We start from the raw sequence: 17,447 nt of genomic DNA, 5'->3' as shown, positions 1-17,447 counted from the left end.
TATTGCAACATGCACACCTCTCAGAGCTTTCAAGCTGACTAGGCTAACAAGTCGGGCTAATGCTATAGTCAGACAGAAAATGAAGACTTGCATTATTCATGTGATTCTGATCATTTGTGTTTATTCCCAGTTGGTTTATTCACTCTAAACAGCAATTATAGCTTGCTGTACATTACACAAATAAAAACAAAATACTCCTCCCATTGTTAAATGGCTTCCCTGATAGCAAAGCTGTACCGGACTCCACTGCAAGGAATGATGGCACTCGGCAGTCTGCTCCTGTTTGCCAGATCTGATCTTGATTCTATTGTGGTAACATAAATCTGGCCCAGATTTGTGACAGGTCTGGTTTCTTCGGTTAATTCTTGGCTGACATCTGACCATGCTATGGCCTGCTTGTGGCTCAGATCTGATCAATTCTGAGGACAGTTGGACCACCCAGGTGTGATTTTACGCATTATGTGGGCCAGATGAACATATTTCATGTGGGCCAGATCTAGGTTGCAATAATTTTGTTATCCGAGTCCGGATCAGAGTTATGTTGAATGACCTGCATGGCTGAGGTGACACCAGGCGAACAGCTTGCGTCTTTACTGTGTTTTGATTAATGAGAGATTACACAGGGAGTTTGATCAAATCTAAGGGTAATTTGTCCAAAGAGGATTGTCCTGACACATACCTGTTAATCCCTCTTGTGGTGTAAGCAAGACTAGGAACAAAACTGAGGCATGTAATGGCTGGGCAGTACTGAAGCTTGACAATTGATTCTTCCAATTGTCATTAGCTGCCTAATAGACATATTCCAGCCTTTCTAAAGACTAAATTACATCTTTATCAAGTATGTTTTGTTTGTTTTTTTTACAAAAAAGCCTCAGTTGACCTCCTTAGATAAAGAATCAAGATTTCGATCCTTTCCACTGTGACAGATCATCATGATCTCAGGCACAATTCAGCTTGAACTGTAAAAAATGTCTTGATGTAGTTCTTTCTCTCTCCTTACAGAGACTAGGCTGATGTTAATGTTGAGCATTTGACAGGAAATGTTGCCATTTGTCCATTTATTGACTCAACCTCATAGTGGAGAGGCCAACTTTGGTGTATTTCTCAGGAGCTGAGAGAATGAATGTTCCTTACCTTGGTGCTGCACTGCTCCAGTCACCAACATAATTACAGTCCATTTGCTGGAGAGGATTCACCACAGCTCTGCTTTTGATCCAAGTCCATGCATGAAAAACCCCAGCCCCCTTTACATGTACTGCACACTTTCCTGTCACTCTCAGCTCATCTATTTCTCATTGTTCCTCTGTCCTTTTTTTCTTCATACAGCGAGCGAGGCCTAATGTCTGTCATATTTCAGTGTGATGGGCAAAGACTCAAGACTCACTCGTTCAGACTTCACCCCAAGCTTGGCTGGCATGTTTCAGGCTTCATTGAACTTGCCTCAGCTTCACCCATGCTTCACCTCTATGCCCATTTTTGATTAGTTGGGAGTTGGATGGAGCCAGACACTGCCAAGATAGCGATGGCTGGTATCACTTACTTTGAGCTTCACACTGGCTCTTCAGAAACCTATCATGCCATTGTTCCTCTGTCCACTGTTTTTACAGTCAATGGTCCCATAGTCCCCTAGGCACTGTTCAACTCATATATAGTATTTATTGTTTGAAGCCTGTACTAAATGGCATGTTATAAGATCAGAGTGGTTCTGTCCACATGATGATCAATATGAAGTAGCTGGAGTCCACCCTCTCCTTTTAGTCCCTATTCTGAGTGATGCAGGACCAGCTACCTCTTCATTATTGGCACAGTACAGAGTTACTTGCATGGTTTGAATTACGGGGGAGCTAAGGGGAGCTCGGCTCCCCTGAAAAGGACCTGAGCTCCACTGAAAGCCTACTTTGAGACATTTAGGGGGAGCTCTAAAAGACTGTTCATTTTAGTGTCACATATAGATTTTGATTTTCTGTAAAAGCACCAAAAGCGCTATGACGCGGAGATAAAAGCAGGTTAAAACCGTTAAAGTCCGGCAGGGAGGATTGGAGCCTCCGCCTCAGCTCCCCCGCTCCTCAGCTGTTGATCCACAGTGTGACTGCTGCTGCCGTCCCCCCACCACAGCCGGGCTCAGCTGTGCTCTGACCGACCGGGGGCCGCTCCGTATAAACAGCGATTAATTAACATAGTGTAGAGTTATGATTTGCTGTGCTTTATGTGAGTTTCACCCAGCATGAAGAAAACATGAAAGATTAAATGAGATGGCTGGTCCGCTGTGGCTTTACCGGTGATCTACTGAGGAAAGTAGCAGCACCCAACAGTTGCCCTCCTGCCTTCCGTAACTTTATAGGCTACACAAAAAGAAATGTATGGGCTGAGAAAATGAATGGGGGTATCTGTAATATCCAAAGATTTTGCATAAATAGCAACCTTTTTCTACTCCTTTTTTAATACTGCTTGTTCTGTGGTGTTGGCGTGTCAAATCTGATCACTGCAGGCATCAGCTCTCATAGACACATTTTTTCCCCTAAGAGTCGGGAGAGAAAATTCATCTCAGTTCTGAGTGAGAAATTGTGCTTCTGCATGTGTCTTGTTCGTGTTTTCCAAATACAATTGTTAAAGCTGCACTCATTCATTTTGATTTTAATCAGCAATGGAACTAATAATAATACACGCACAAGAAGTCTCTTTATTTCTAAAGTCCCTTAAGTTTGCTATACAATGTTTGACAAATGTTCAGCTTTATTGTTTTACCACATGTAATTCTTGAAGGGGTGTGTATGACAAAGCAGAACAACTTTGGCTGTGTCCCCCTGCTGATTTTGTGATTTTTTATTTATTTAATTTATTTTTTTGCTCTGATTAATAAATGTATTCTTTGATTGTGAAACAGTAGCCTTATAATGTTGTTATTTAGCCTCTCTGAAATGTTATTAACAGTATCAACTGTGTGTTGTAGTAACAGTAGAATGTTTTTCGCAGTTACCCTGCAGTTTATCGCGTAGCCACGCATTTCCATGTATCTGTGTCTGACACGTTTAGTAGCGGTGCGCACTGGAAAATAGGGCTCCCCGAAAGCCACTGTGTAATTCAAACCCTGGTCCCAACTATCGAGGGATCACACTACTCAGCCTCTCTGGGAAAGTCTATTCCAGAGTACTGGAGAGGAGAATTCAGCCGATAGACGAACCTTGGGTTCAGGAGGAACAATGTGGTTTTCATCCTGGCCGTGAAACACTGGACCAGCTCCATAACCTCTGCAGGGTGCTTGGGAGGTTCATGCGTTTTGTGGACTTGGAGAGGGCATTCGATCGTGTCCCTCGTGGCATTCTGTGGGAGGTGCTTCGGGAGTGCTGGGCCGGGGGCCCTCTGCTAAGGGCTGTACGGTCCCTGTAGGACTGGAGCAGGAGCCTGGTTTGCATTGCTGGCAGTAAGTCAGACCTGTTCCCGGTGCATGTTGGACTCCGGCAGGGCTGCTCTTTGTCACTGGTTCTGTTCATTATTTTTATGGACAGAATTTCTAGGCGCAGTCTGGGGCCGGAGGGGGTCTGGTTCGAGCCACTGTATTTCATCTCTGCTTTTCACAGGCCATGTTGTCTTGTTGGCTCCTTCGAGCCAGGACCTCCAGCATGTCCTGGGGCGGTTTGCAGCCGAGTGTGAAGCAGCTGGGATGAGAATCAGCGCCTCCAATCTGAGGCCATGGTTCTCGACCGGAAAAAGGTGGCTTGCTCCCTCCGGGTTGGGGGAGAGTTCCTGCCTCAAGTGGAGGAGTTCAAGTATCTTGGGGTCTTTTGCAATAGTGAGGGAAAGATGGAACACAAGATTGACAGGCGGATCGGTGCAGTGGCCGCAGAAATGCGGTCGTTGTATCGGTCTGTCGTGGTGAAGAGAGAGCTGAACCGAAAGACGAAGCTCTTGATTTACTGGTCAATCTACGTTCCTATCATCACCTATGGTCATGAACAGGGACGTGCACATGATTATAGAGGGGCAGGGGCTCAAAGTCAGAAAAGGGCAGTATGTGCGTGCGCAATTTTTTTTTGGCCTTAATAACACAATATGTAGATTAATTTGAAATTAATAAACAAAGTACTTATAGAAAGCTAACTACTTAGCTATGTATCCTGTGTAGGTGTGAGTGATATGCAATTGCCATTTCTTTTGTGTCAAGAAATTATTGTCAACATGAGTTTATTCACATTATCATAATACTGAGGTTTGGTAGACATGCAATTCAGCTGCGGTTCTTAAAAAACAATAAAACACTGGTTTATTATTAGGCTATTTATTGTAGGGCAAGTGCAAACTAGAAATACAGGCTACACATCTAAAAATTTGACAAAACCAAGAAATTACTACTGTGACTGCTACTGTGGATGTTAGTAGGAACAGCAATGTTTACAACAACAAAGTCACAATAAACTCAATATCTGGAAGAACTGAAGATTTGTGGCAAGATAAACAGCCAGCTGTCAGATTATTCTTAACTGTCATTAACAAGCAGTTAGTTTAATACCAGCCTGGTATTTGGGGCATGAGGTGAGGAAGTGCAGTTCTGACTCAACCTGTTGTCACAGGTGGGAGCAGAGTCTCTCCTCCTCTGGCAGCCAGCTCTGTCTGTGCCGACCCTTCTTTACAGCCAGGCTATGTTCACTGAGTCTGTACATAGTCAAGGCTTTTCTTAATTTAGGATCTGTTACTGTGCTCAGATAATTTGCTAATGTGAAGTTTCTTTTTAGGGTCAGATAACATTTTAATTTACTCTGTGTTTCAGTTGTTTCCTTCCAGTATGCGATATAGATTTCTTTTTGTTGGTTGATAATTTGGTTTGGTCTGATTGGCTTGGTGTTGTGGTCCCGAGGCTGTCCGGGCCATGTTGGGTTGTCTGGACAGAACCTCAGGACCAGCTGGCTGAGGGGACTCTTCTCTGGCTTCAGCTCTTGGCAGGTTAGGGCTTTGTGATGGTATGTCTGGGGGTCACTAGATTTTATTTAATTTCTCTTTTTTGTATTTTCAATATGAGGGGGAATTGGCCGAGTTCTGCTCTACATGCGTTGTTTGGTGTCTTTCTCTGGACGTGCATGATGTTCTTACAGAACTCTGTGTGGAAAGATTATATTATTGTTTTGTCCCATTTGTCAAATTCATGATTTAGTTTTTCGTCCCCAAATTTCACTGCCATAGAGAATTATCGGTTCTAATACAAATTGGAAAATTTAAGCCAGATTTTAATTGGAATGTCCAGTTTGATATTTCTTCTAATTGCATAGAAAGCTCACCTTGCTTTGTCTCTCAGATCTTTCACAGCCAAGCTTCCTGTAGAGCTTATGTTGAGGCCAAGGTATGTGTAGTTTTTTGTATGTTGTAATTTAGTGGTGTCCAAATAGAAATTGTGTGTGTTGTCCTGACTTCTGGACTGCTTCTGGAAGATCATAATTTTGGTTTTCTTTGGGTTAACTGTCAGAGCCCAGGACTGACAGAATGTATGCAGGAGGTTGAGGTGCTGCTGTAGACCTTCTTTTGTTGGTGACAGCAACACCAGGTCATCTGCGTACAGGAGACCCTTAACTTCTGTGCCATTCAGATTGAGACCAGGTGCCGTGGATTGATCTAACTGACATGCAAATTCATTGATGTATAAATTGAACAGGATTGGACTGAGGTTGCATCCCTGCCTCACCCCAGGACCTTGGGGAAAGAAGGCTGTTTGTTTGTCTCCTATTTTAAGTGCATATTTACTGTTTGTGTACATAGATTTTATTACATCATATGTTTTTCCTCCAATGCCACTGTTGAGCAGTCTGTAGAAAAGACCCTCATGCCAGATGGAATCAAAGGCCTTTGTGAAGTCAACAAAACATGCGTAGGCCTTTCCTTTCTTCTTGTCTAATTCTTGCTCAATCAGGGTGTGGGGGGTATAGATGTGGTCTGTTGTGCGAAAATTTGGTAAGAATCCAATCTGGCATTTATTCAAAACATTTTGGTCATTGATAAAACTGATAATTTATTTATAATGTTGCAAAAGGTTTTTCCAAGGTTACTATTTACACAGATTCCACGGTAATTATTAGGGTCATATTTATCTCCATTTTTATAAAGTGGTGTTATTAAACCTTTATTCCATATGTCAGGAAAAGTGCCAACTGCTAGAATTATATTAAAAAGTTTGAGTATAGCCAATTTCAATTTATGGTCAGAATATTTGATCATTTCATTTAGGATGCTGTCAACTCCACAGGCCTTTTTAGCTTTCAGGGATTGGATGCTTTCCGTCAGTTCCTGCTCTGTTATTGAAGCATCTAGAGGGGTTTTGGTTGTCTTTAATTACTAATTCTAAAGTTTCCACTTGGTGTGTGTTTTGTTTTGGTCACTGTTCTTTGCAAAATTGCTGTATAACTCAGTAAAATAATTCATCCAAATACTGCCATTTTGTATTGCCAATTGATCTGTGTATTGTTTAGAGTGTTCCAATTCTGCCAGAACTTGTTTGACTCTAAAGATTCTTCTTTGGGGGTTCTGGTGTGTTGGTCTTTCTTAGCTCTCAGTGTGTGTTTATATTGTTTTAAGGTGTCGTAGTAACGAAGGCATATATTTTGGTTATTTGGGTCTCTATGTTTTTCGTTTGATAACAAACCATTTGTTATTGTGTGTTTGTTTTGGTTTATGATTAGATGTTTTCAAGTGTGATAACTTTGCCAATTTATCAAAAATTGCGTTAATTTTGCCCACAGCAGTGTTTACACCATCATTATTTTAGGGAAATATTTCAGAAAGAAATAAATCGATTGAATATTGGATTTTGGAATTTTCAAATGCCTTTTGGTAGCTCTCCTTGCTGTCTGATTTCCATCTGTATGAATGTGTGGTGTTGTACAGTTCTCTCTCTCTCTCTCTCCCTCTCTCTCTCTCTCTCTCTCGCTCTCTCTGTCTTCAAAATAAGAGCTTTACATTGCACCCCAGTGGTGTTTAGAACTGGGTTCTTAGCGGGGGGCTTTTAATTTGAAAGTAGTGACCGTTTGTAGAGAGAGAGAGAGAGAGAGAGAGCAGAACCGCAGCAGACAGAGAAGCGGGTTTATAGGCTCAACACACTCACAACACCATATTACCAGGAAATACGTACGGTAACCGTGAAATTTTTATACCGCCGTTTTTTGACATCCCTTTGCACAACAGGAATTTATGTATTCATTAAAAAACACACAAAAAGGGCACTTTAGAATATGAGGCGAAAAGGGCAGGGGCTCAAGCACCCTTTGGGCCTTATGTGTGCATGTGCCTGGTCATGAACTTTGGGTCGTGACCGAAAGAATAAGATCCCAGATACAAGCGGCCGAAATTAGTTTCCTTCGCAGGGTGGCGGGGCGCTCCCTTAGAGAAAGGGTGAGAGGCTCTGTCACCCGGGAGGAGCTCAGAGTAGAGCCGCTGCTCCTCCACATTGCGAGGAGCCAGCCGAGGTGGCTCGGGCATCTGTATCGGATACCCCCGGGACACCCTCCTCTGGAGGTGTTCCTGGCATTCTACGCCGGGAGGCTGGCCTGGGAACGCCTTGGGATCCTTCCGGAAGAGCTAGAGAAAGTGTCTGAGGAAGGGGGAGGCTGGATATCCCTGCTCAGACAACTGCCCCCGCAACCCGGCCCCGGATAAGCAGAAGAAAATGGATGGATGGATGGATGGATGGATGTGTGAATTACAATAGATTTCACCATTTTGTCCTTTTGTTTGAGTATTTAGTTTTATAGATAGATATATAGATATATAGGGGCGGCTGTAGCTCAGTGGGTAGAGCAGGTCAACTAGTGATCAGAAGGTCGCTGGTTCAAATCCCTGCTCCGGGCTGGGCAGAGCTGCATGTCGAAGTGTCCTTGAGCGAGATGCTGATTGGCTCCAGCAGCAACACCCCGCGACCCCATGGAAAGGGATAAGCAGTTACTGACGATGACATGACAAATATAGATATATCTTTATTGTCATTGTACAATTAAATTGAGATAATTATACTTTTGAGATGGAACTCCATCATAGTAAAAACGTATGGCTTGTTCTTTCATTCTGACACCAAAGCTCACCTGAGAGGCTGCAGCTCACCTGTCTGTGTGTCTCCCTGACATCAGAGCTCATCTGAGGCAATCAATAATAGCATGTTTCATTTAATTTAATTTTGAATTTAATTTATATTTACTTTAGACAGCCATGGCCACAGATGCCGCTGTAAAATTCCTACCCTGGTAGTCAGATTTTACTGTCAGCACTTAACATACATGAAGCCTGAATATCCATATTAACTGAAATTTCTCTGACAGGTGCAAATGTTACTGTTGTAGATCAGAGTCAAGGAACAAGTTTGGTTACAAGGCCAACACAAAAAAAGAAGAAGAAAAGTGTGCAACAGTCCAAGACTGTCGAAGCAATGGGTAAGTTCTTTAAAACTTCTGTGACTGCGAGCCATGCAATGGTTTGGCAACATTAATTCCATTCATGTCCTGTGATATTTTGATAGAAGGAATTGTGCAGTGTGCAACTGGTGCTCATACATAGATTCAGAACTGTTGAGATAGGTAGGTATAGTATAGGTATTCTAATAATTATTTTATTACTTTTTAAACACAAATCAACAATATAAAAGAGCAGTTCATATTTCATTGCAGCAATAATGGATTTGTCTGGCTACTCAGTGGTGGTAAGGGGCTTGTGTAACCTGGGAAAGTGACATCATACACCTGCTGGTGTAAACTCTCTAATTGTAGTCCCTCTTCATAGATAAAGTTGCATGATTTCACTTTGTCTTCCTTTCATATAATAACATGTCACGTTTTCTTTGATCTTGTTTTTCAGTTGACGGTTCTGACTTCTCATCCCCCAAAAAAGTCTTGAGCCCTGCACTGAGGATGGGGGTTCAGATACAGATGGTGAGTTAAATAGCATTTATTATAAAATTTAGAAAACTCTTTGCCTTTTGGCAAATGACCCTGCTGGTTGTTTTACTTACTTTTTTTTACATACTTGAACCCATCAGTTGAAAGTTAAAGCCACTACTTAAGTTAAGCATAAGAATTAAGATATCTTACATAATATCATCCTTGTGATTGAGTGTTATGTTTTAAGTGCCATCCACACCAAGCATCCACAATGATAAATGATGATTTTTTTTTTTATGTAAGATGAATTATTGTCTAATGGGGATGCAGTTGTAAGGAAGAACTATCTTGTAATGTTCAGTGACACAGTGCTGATTACTGTTTTTGAAATGTAAGAGTTAGCAACTTCGAGAAAATGGATGGATGGATGGATGGATGGAGAGTTAGCAACTGTCAGGTGTTTCAGATTTTACTGTCAACTGTTCTACTGTCTTAATACACATGAACCCTAAATATCCATCTTAACTGAGATTTCACTAACTGGTGCTAATGTTGCTATCATTGTAGATCAGAGTTCAGGAACAATTTTGGTTAATTGGCCAATACAGAAGAAGAAGAAGAAGAAGAAGAAGAAGAAGAAGAAGAAGAAGAAAAGGAAGTTCTTTAAAACTGGGCAAAAAAAGCATATACAGTGCAGACATGGTTTGCATCAATATTTAAATAACTGTGTGTTACTGCACTTACATTTCTGGACTGTACATTAGTGAAGTCTATTTATTTAAGATGACACTATTTGCATTATCTTGTCTGTCATTTGAGTTGAAAGAATTTTGTGTTCAACAGTTACCTTGAATCAATGGTCTGCTTCACAGCAAATTAATCTTTGAAGCTCTTTAGTGTACAGTTTGTACAGTAATGTCTGGATAAGTCAATGCTTGATACTTTTTCATGCTGTTTGGTTCGTGCAGTACTGTTTGTGTTTCAAAACATAGCAATAAGACATTTAATGGTGCAGCTCACATTTATTTTAATTATTTATTATTTGGACAAATATGTTATCAAATATGTTTGGACAAAACAGTTCTGTGAGTTGTGGTCAGGAATGTCAGAAATTTGATAAACACCAGGGCCCGTATTCACAAAGACTTTTATCTTAACGTTAGGAGTACTCCTAAATCGGACTAAAAGTTTTTATGTAGGAGTCGTTTCTTAAAAGTAATTCACAAAGCCGCTGAGACCTTCTTTTAGTTATGAAAACATTGAACTCCTAAACTAGAAGTAACCCTCTGTTGCAATGGATGACATCATTTTATAATGACGGACTTAGAAGCAGTGACAACGGTGATTGGTTGTTGAGTGACAGGGCAGCCCATTGAAAAGTCATTTAGGCTACGCAATGCATGAAGTGAAAATAAGGAAGTTGCCTACAAGCCCATGACAAAGCCTATGAACAAATATTGGATAAAGAAATGTATTTATGAGGAGAATTAATTGCCCCCCCCCCCCCCCAAAAAAAACCGCTTCGGACAAAAATTACAAATTAGAAGATTGCGATATAAAACGTGAATTGCCAATAAAAGCGGCATTTGCTCAAAAAGCTGCGTCAAACCACTCTCCATTAAAATTCGGGAATCGTGTGTTGATCCGGGCCATTTCACAACAATGTCCAGTATATTGTAACATGCGTCAAAGACAATTTGTGTATTGATGGAATGCAACTTTTTCCGATTGACAAAAGCCCTATTCGCACGGGACTAGTATAACGTGGGGACCTCCAGTAATTTGTAATAATTGCGGAGGTCGTCTGTGATCTTAATCCCGTGCGAATCTGCCATTTGTAAAGTAAAAATTCCACCGTGAATTATTTCACCAAACACAGAGGTCATGTGATAATATTAGTCCCGTGCGAATAGGCAACGCTGTGATTTGGGGTCGTTTTTTGTTTTTCTTAAGGTTTTTTGTGTTTTTCACACCTTTTTTCTGCCTTTTTCCCGGTCGAGAATTATGGAGGCTGCGTTGGGAATTATGAATGAAAGTTTTGACAGCATTTTGGGTACAAATTCAGGGGGCTCATCAGAAGATCGAAATCTCGAAAGATGATAAAAAGGATTACATGCATGGCAGCATGCGGTAAGGAACATTTTTCCATCTTTCAACAGGCTCACCAGTTATTATATTAAAAATATCCATATCTAACCGTTGTGCTGCTCCAGTAAGGGCTCCGATGTGATCGACCCCGGGGGATAATGTCAGTAAATTCAAGTGAAAACACAAACTTAGCTTATCCTGTGTGAATGCGCCGCACGAAACACAGACGTGGTGGGGTAATTTCTAAATCACTTGAGGTCCCCAGGTAATACTACACTGTTAAAAGGGATTTGGGCTTTTAGTCAGAAGAACTGTTGTTGTCAAGCTGGGAAAACTCATTGCCCATTACAACAAAGTAAAAGGAGTTACGACAACTTCAACTTTAAAAAAGCGCGGAAACTCATCAAAAACCCATAACAATCCGTTCAGTTAACTTCATAATGTACGTAAGGTGAGCATTTCAACCAACACGCATGCGCAATCAATGTGACGTCACTCGCAGTGTTGGATTAGGAAATCCAAGGCAACCGCCATCTTTTTTTCCTCGGAGCCGAGCCGTCCAATTAAGTACATAAAATTACTTTTAGGAAAGTTAGTTCATCTGTAGGCAATGAGCATTAAAACGTCTCTCCGTCTCGAATGGTCCGTCAACATAACCTGTGATATAATATTTAATGTTTAGTTTGTTTTCGGAAATACGTTAGCATGTAGCGCTAGCCAGCTAGCGGACTGCAACAGCAAGCATTTAAGGAAGAGTTGAGCCTTATATTCGACTGTAACAAGCATTCTGCACCGATGCTCTTATACAAGTGAAAACGCGAGACCTGTCCTCATTATTACGGAAAAATGTGTCAACAGTGGGAACATTATACCTGGGTCAACCCGTTAATTTAACGTTAAATTACGTGACGTCGCCACTCGTAACGTTACAAGAATGGATAAGATAAAGATAACATTTTAACTATACCAGCAGATAAGAAAATCACAGTTCAGATCCATTCACTATAAGCCTTGTTTTACTGATGTTGTGATTTTTTTTTACTGCACACAGCGCATGTTTTGCTTAAAGTGAAACTCTCACCTAAATGCAACCTAGGCTTTATTTGTGATTGAATATGAGTCAAACCTTCATGTAAATGCATAATTATGAGAGGCACTTTTAAGATTTACTGTAGTTTCGTTTTCAGGCAAGCTAATTTTCAATGGAGTGCCAGCGCTAGCATCAAAATCACTATTTTTAAAACACTAAGAAGGCTCGACACAACATGAAACTTTGCTCGTAGTATCACCAGGGTCTCTACACATGAACACTCCATTTGTATATGGCACTGACAGGGGAAGAAAGAGAGAGCTAGAGAGATATAATTGTTTATTGTTATTCTTTAGCAACAATGCTTATTCCATTCATGCCAAAAAAGCTTTGAATTTGACTAAGTTGGTAACACTGTGCCCATTCAAAACATGCCAATTGATTATTATTTAAACTGGAGTAAAGGACAAAAATAGAAAACAGCTCAGATTATTGTTAAAGAATTTGGAGTGCAAAAACGTGTGCATGAATTTTTATTTATGTTCATTAATAATGATTTATTGTTCATTTTGTCTTTTCATAGGTTCTTTTTTCTGCATCTCCAGAGAAGTCCTGAAAGTTTCTCACTCACAGGAAGATGCTGTTGCATGTAATAATTTCACCACAGGACATTAGGAAGCTCCGCTCGTCATTTGACCTTCAATATGAAGATGAGGACTTCAAAGACTTTTGTAACCTCACATGTGTTGACGATCTATCAAAGCATAAAGTTGCATTGAAAGTCATTTTCTGCCCTGTCTCTTCAGACTCAAGATTGGACACTTTAAGTTCTGCTTTACCATCGTCTCCGTCAACATCCTCTTCAGCTTTACCATCAACTCCAGCAAGATCCTCTTAATTGAGCAGCTATACAGACTACATTGCAGGCCGTCGATCACAGCTATGGCCAACTCACTTTCCCATTCCCACCTTCTCTTATGATGGTGAACTGAGGCTCAGGCAGGGCAAAGATTCTTTCAGAAAAGATGGAGCACTTTTATCCATTTCAAGGGACAATTGTAATATCAGTTTTTGACCAGTCCTGGAAGACCAGTTTTTGTTTTTATGTGCTGACTGATTTCTGTTGCTCTATTTTGAGGAAATGTGTCTGAGAGACACGAATGTATGTGTTATAGAGAACTCTCGAAGAGAGTGGACATTTCAGTAGTTTTTGAATGTTTTCATTTTCAACATTTGAGGAAGTTTCTCATAGAGATACACTTTTCTAAGTATGTTTTTCTGTAATTTACTGCAGCAACTCTGAACACTCACTCAGAATGGACTGTTCAAGGAAGGATGCTCTTCTTTTTATGTATGGGACACTGTAATTTTAGTTTGTGAGCAGCCCTGAGCAAAAGTGAGGATGTGTTAGAAGGTGTGAAGGCCTTTTTGTTTGTCTACATGTCCCAAGGAAGGTGTCTACATCCATTGACACACGTATTTAATTTTAAAGCAATACTGGTTGGAGTTGAGTTGTTGGGATTGTAATAAAAGTCCGGATTGAAATGTCTTTTCAGCTATTTTTTCATGTGTTAATTTTAAAGTTTGACTCAGCTAGTTCTCATTTAGATTATCTTTGAGTGCAGTGTCAGACAGGAGGATGCTGTCGAAGGTGCGGGCAATACTGCAGCATGGCTCTCACCCTCTCCACAACGCTCTGGTCAAACAGAGGAGCACCTTCAGCCAGAGACTGATTGCTCCTAGATGTACCACTGAGTGCCACAGGAAGTCTGTGGCCATCAAACTGTACAACTCCTCCCTCTGATGATCAGACTTTACTTTTACATAAAAAAAAAAAAAACACAAAGACAAAAACACAGAACAAAACAAAACAAAGAAAAGCAAAACTGTAATGTAAAAATACAATTATTTCTCTGTATAGTGTATATATTATCTCACTGTATATTCTATTGTATATATTTCCAGACTGTCTACTTTATTATTTAATATTTTATTTTATTGTTTACTTTATTATGTTATTTTATTATTGTCTACTTAATATTTTATTTATATCTTTATCATTATTTCTTATTTCCATTCACGCTGTATTTCTATTTCTCCTTTGCACAGAGCACCTGTAACAAAAACAATTTCCCCTCGGGGATCAATAAAGGATTCTGATTCTGATTCTTTGTAAAGATCACTTTTTTGAAATGTATCAATTTCTGTAAACTTAAATAACTTGGTAATAGAAGTTGAAACATTATTTAATGTTGAGCTAACTTGATTATTCATTTTAAATGACTTGATAAAATAAGTTCAACCCACATCCTTTTTAGTTATCTGAAGTAATATTTTCTAGTCCAAATTACTTGACACAAGGAGTTGAGTCAACAAACTGCATGTTGTATCAAGTCATTATTTCATGTTGTGCTAACTTGATAAGCATTTGTAAGAACTTGATAAAATAAGTTCAACCAACATCTTTTTAAGTTATCTTATATGATATTTTCTAGTCCAACTTACTTTATACAGGAAGTTGAGTGAACAGACTACATGTTGCATCAGCTCATGTTTTGAAGTGCAAGAAGCTTGACACTATAAATTGACTCAACTTAACTCAGTCAAAGCAACAAGATGACTTGATTTAGTCAAGTTGAGTCAATAAATCTTTTTTAACAGTGTAGTCCCATGCGAAGAGCTGCATTTTCCCTGTAGCCAAATACCGGTGTGTTGCCAAACATTTTAACTCCGACGTTATTGTATTGTTTCAGTTGGTTGGGTGGGGACGTTATTGCGTCCCTCCCCAACTCAACCACAACTTCAATCCCTTCACGGTCCATCCAATATCGTTTTAATAATTCCCTGTCATTTAGCGTCTCCAAAACATTCGGCTGTGATCAGGTCTTAGCGAGTTAGGAGTCCTCTGGACTACTTCTAAGGTCTCCCAGACTTAGGTGCTACTTTTAGGCTTAAAATGTTTTGTGAATAACTCTTATTTTCAAAAATTAGGAGTCCTAAAGTTACAACTGACATGCCCATTATTTTTAGGAGTTGCTCTTAAATATGCCTGTTAGGAGCTACTTTTAGCCTTAAGATTCTTTGTGAATACGGGCCCTGATGTCCAAGGTGATTTCTTCAGATTATTTATTGATGATCTCCATTTCACTAATTGTGAGACAACTAGCATCAAATAGCTGGACCTCTGTTGAATTAGGTCAGTTACTTAAAAGGAGTTGAACATTTACGCAATCACTTATTTTACATTATTTTTAATTAATTGATTTTACTTTGTAGCAATCTGCTTTCACTTTGACATTGCAGTTTTTTTTGTGTGTGAAAAAAGCCCAAATATTTTATGCATATAATAGTATAGGCACTGTAAATAATCATCATGTATCATTAGAGACAAAGGGCCTGATTGACCAGCTCATTAATTTTGGGTAAAATTAGGTTAAGATAATATTTTTTTATTCCCACAATGAGGACATTTGCATTTGCAGTGGCTTCGCATGCTTTCCCAGGCTTGTGGCCACAAATCCTCAGGCATATTTTAATTGTTTATTGAGGTGATACCCTTACATAATTTAAACGTAACCTTATTGTTTTAATACAAGCATTAATAAAAATCTGAATAACTTTTGAAGGATTCTTCAAACTCTTATCTCATTCAGAAAAAATGGAGTAGAACAACTGGACTCAATTCTACAAAGATGATACCACCTAGTGTCCATTGCTTTTAAATGTACTAAACTAACTGTACTGAATCACCATTGTCACCATTTAAATAACCGCTTTTAGCAGCAGTGCGTCCATCGAATTGTGATATGTTCACTAAGCTAAGGAAAAGATGCCACGGAAACCACGGAATCAGTGACTATGAATCTTTGAACCAGATGTGAGATGTTTTTTCAAGGTTTTATCTGGTTGTGTTGTTGGCACAAGCGACTGTACTCCACGTACTCTGAAAACAGAATTTGAAATGAGAGTTTATAGAAAAAAGAGCTATTTGCCCTCAGGACCACAATTCCTGTCAGCTGCATGGTTCAGTATAAGCAGGACATTCAGTTTATCAGCAGGATCTCGTCTCTACTGTATAGATGTCGACTAAGCCAGGATGAGCCACAGTTTATCCTCTCACATCAGCTCAATAATTATTTCTTTCTCCAACACAGGCCTTGTAGCTCTTCTCATCTGTCAATCAATGGAAAGTGAGAGACCCTCGAGCATCAGGACAAAGTGGGCATCGATCTGTGTGGCGTGTGTGTGAGGTAAACCTCTTCATAACTCACAAGTAACTAGGGTTCGAATTACACAGTGGTTTTCGGGGGAGCCCTATTTTCCAGTGCGCACCGCTACTAAACATGTAACACACACATACATGGAAATGCGCGGCAACACAATCAATTGCAGGGTAACTGCAAAAAACATTCTACTGTTACTACTACAGATAGTTAATACTTTTAATAACATTTTAGAGACGCTAAATAACAACATTATAAGGCTGCTGTTTCAAAATCAAAGAATACATTTATTAATCAGAGCAAAAAAATAAATTAAATAAATTAAGAATCACAAAATCGGCAGGGGGACACAGCCAAAGTTGTTCTGCTTGTCATACACACTCCTTCAAGAATCACATGTTGTAAAACAAATCATTTTAATTATTAATTTTAATTTTATTAATGAGAAGAGTTCTTGAATCAAAATTATCTTACTCAGACATTTGTTTTTACATGGGAGGACTTTGCATAAAGTAGGGAGACAAGTAGAAACAGTAGAAACTCTCTCTCTCTCTCTCTCTCTCTCTCTCTCGTGTCCTTTCTGTCTGTGGATTGGTACAATGGGTGGGGAAATTGAATTAGGGCCGAAAGTTCTATTTACAACCACAAAAAGAAAGCCGGCTCAAATGCACTAAAAGTGATAATAGACGCGAGTCAATTATCACTTTCAGTGCAGGCAAATCTGATGCCTGCAGTGATCAGATTTGACACGCCAACACCACAGAACAAGCAGTATTAAAAAAGGAGTAGAAAAAGGTCGCTATTTATGCAAAATCTTTGGATATTACAGATACCCCCATTAATTTTCTCGGCCTATACATTTCTTTTTGCGTAGCATATAAAGTTACAGAAGGCAGGAGGGCAACTGTTGGGTGCTGCTACTTTCCTCAGTAGATCACCGGTAAAGCCACAGCGGACCAGCCATCTCATTTAATCTTTCATGTTTTCTTCCAGCTGGGTTAAACTCACATAAAGCACAGCTAATCATAACTCTACACTATGTTAATTAATCGCTGTTGTTAGGTTTATATAGCAGGCTCCATGAGTCGGACACTGACTCACGGAGCAACTCCCAGTCAGTCAGAGCGCAGATGAGCCCGGCCGTGGCGGCGGTGACGGCAGCAGCAGTCACACCAAGGATCAACAGTTGAGGAGCGGGGGAGCTGAGGCGGCGGCTCCAATCCTCCCCGCCGGACTTCAATGGTTTTCAACCCGCTTTTA

The 17,447-nt window shown here is 40.0% G+C and overlaps 1 long non-coding RNA gene across 1 annotated transcript; it reads left to right on the top strand.

Annotated features, from left to right (window-relative positions):
- The first annotated feature begins 7,075 nt into the window (after positions 1-7,075).
- LOC115579369 (uncharacterized) lies at positions 7,076-9,857 on the top strand. Its single transcript, XR_003983636.1, has 4 exons — positions 7,076-7,112; positions 8,292-8,402; positions 8,824-8,897; positions 9,414-9,857. It is a non-coding gene; the product is annotated as an uncharacterized LOC115579369 (long non-coding RNA).
- Positions 9,858-17,447: the final 7,590 nt, after the last annotated feature.

Source organism: Sparus aurata, chromosome 3 (genome assembly GCF_900880675.1).
Source record: "Sparus aurata chromosome 3, fSpaAur1.1, whole genome shotgun sequence".
NCBI lineage: Eukaryota > Metazoa > Chordata > Actinopteri > Spariformes > Sparidae > Sparus > Sparus aurata.
This window is presented reverse-complemented; position numbering and strand designations above follow the sequence as displayed.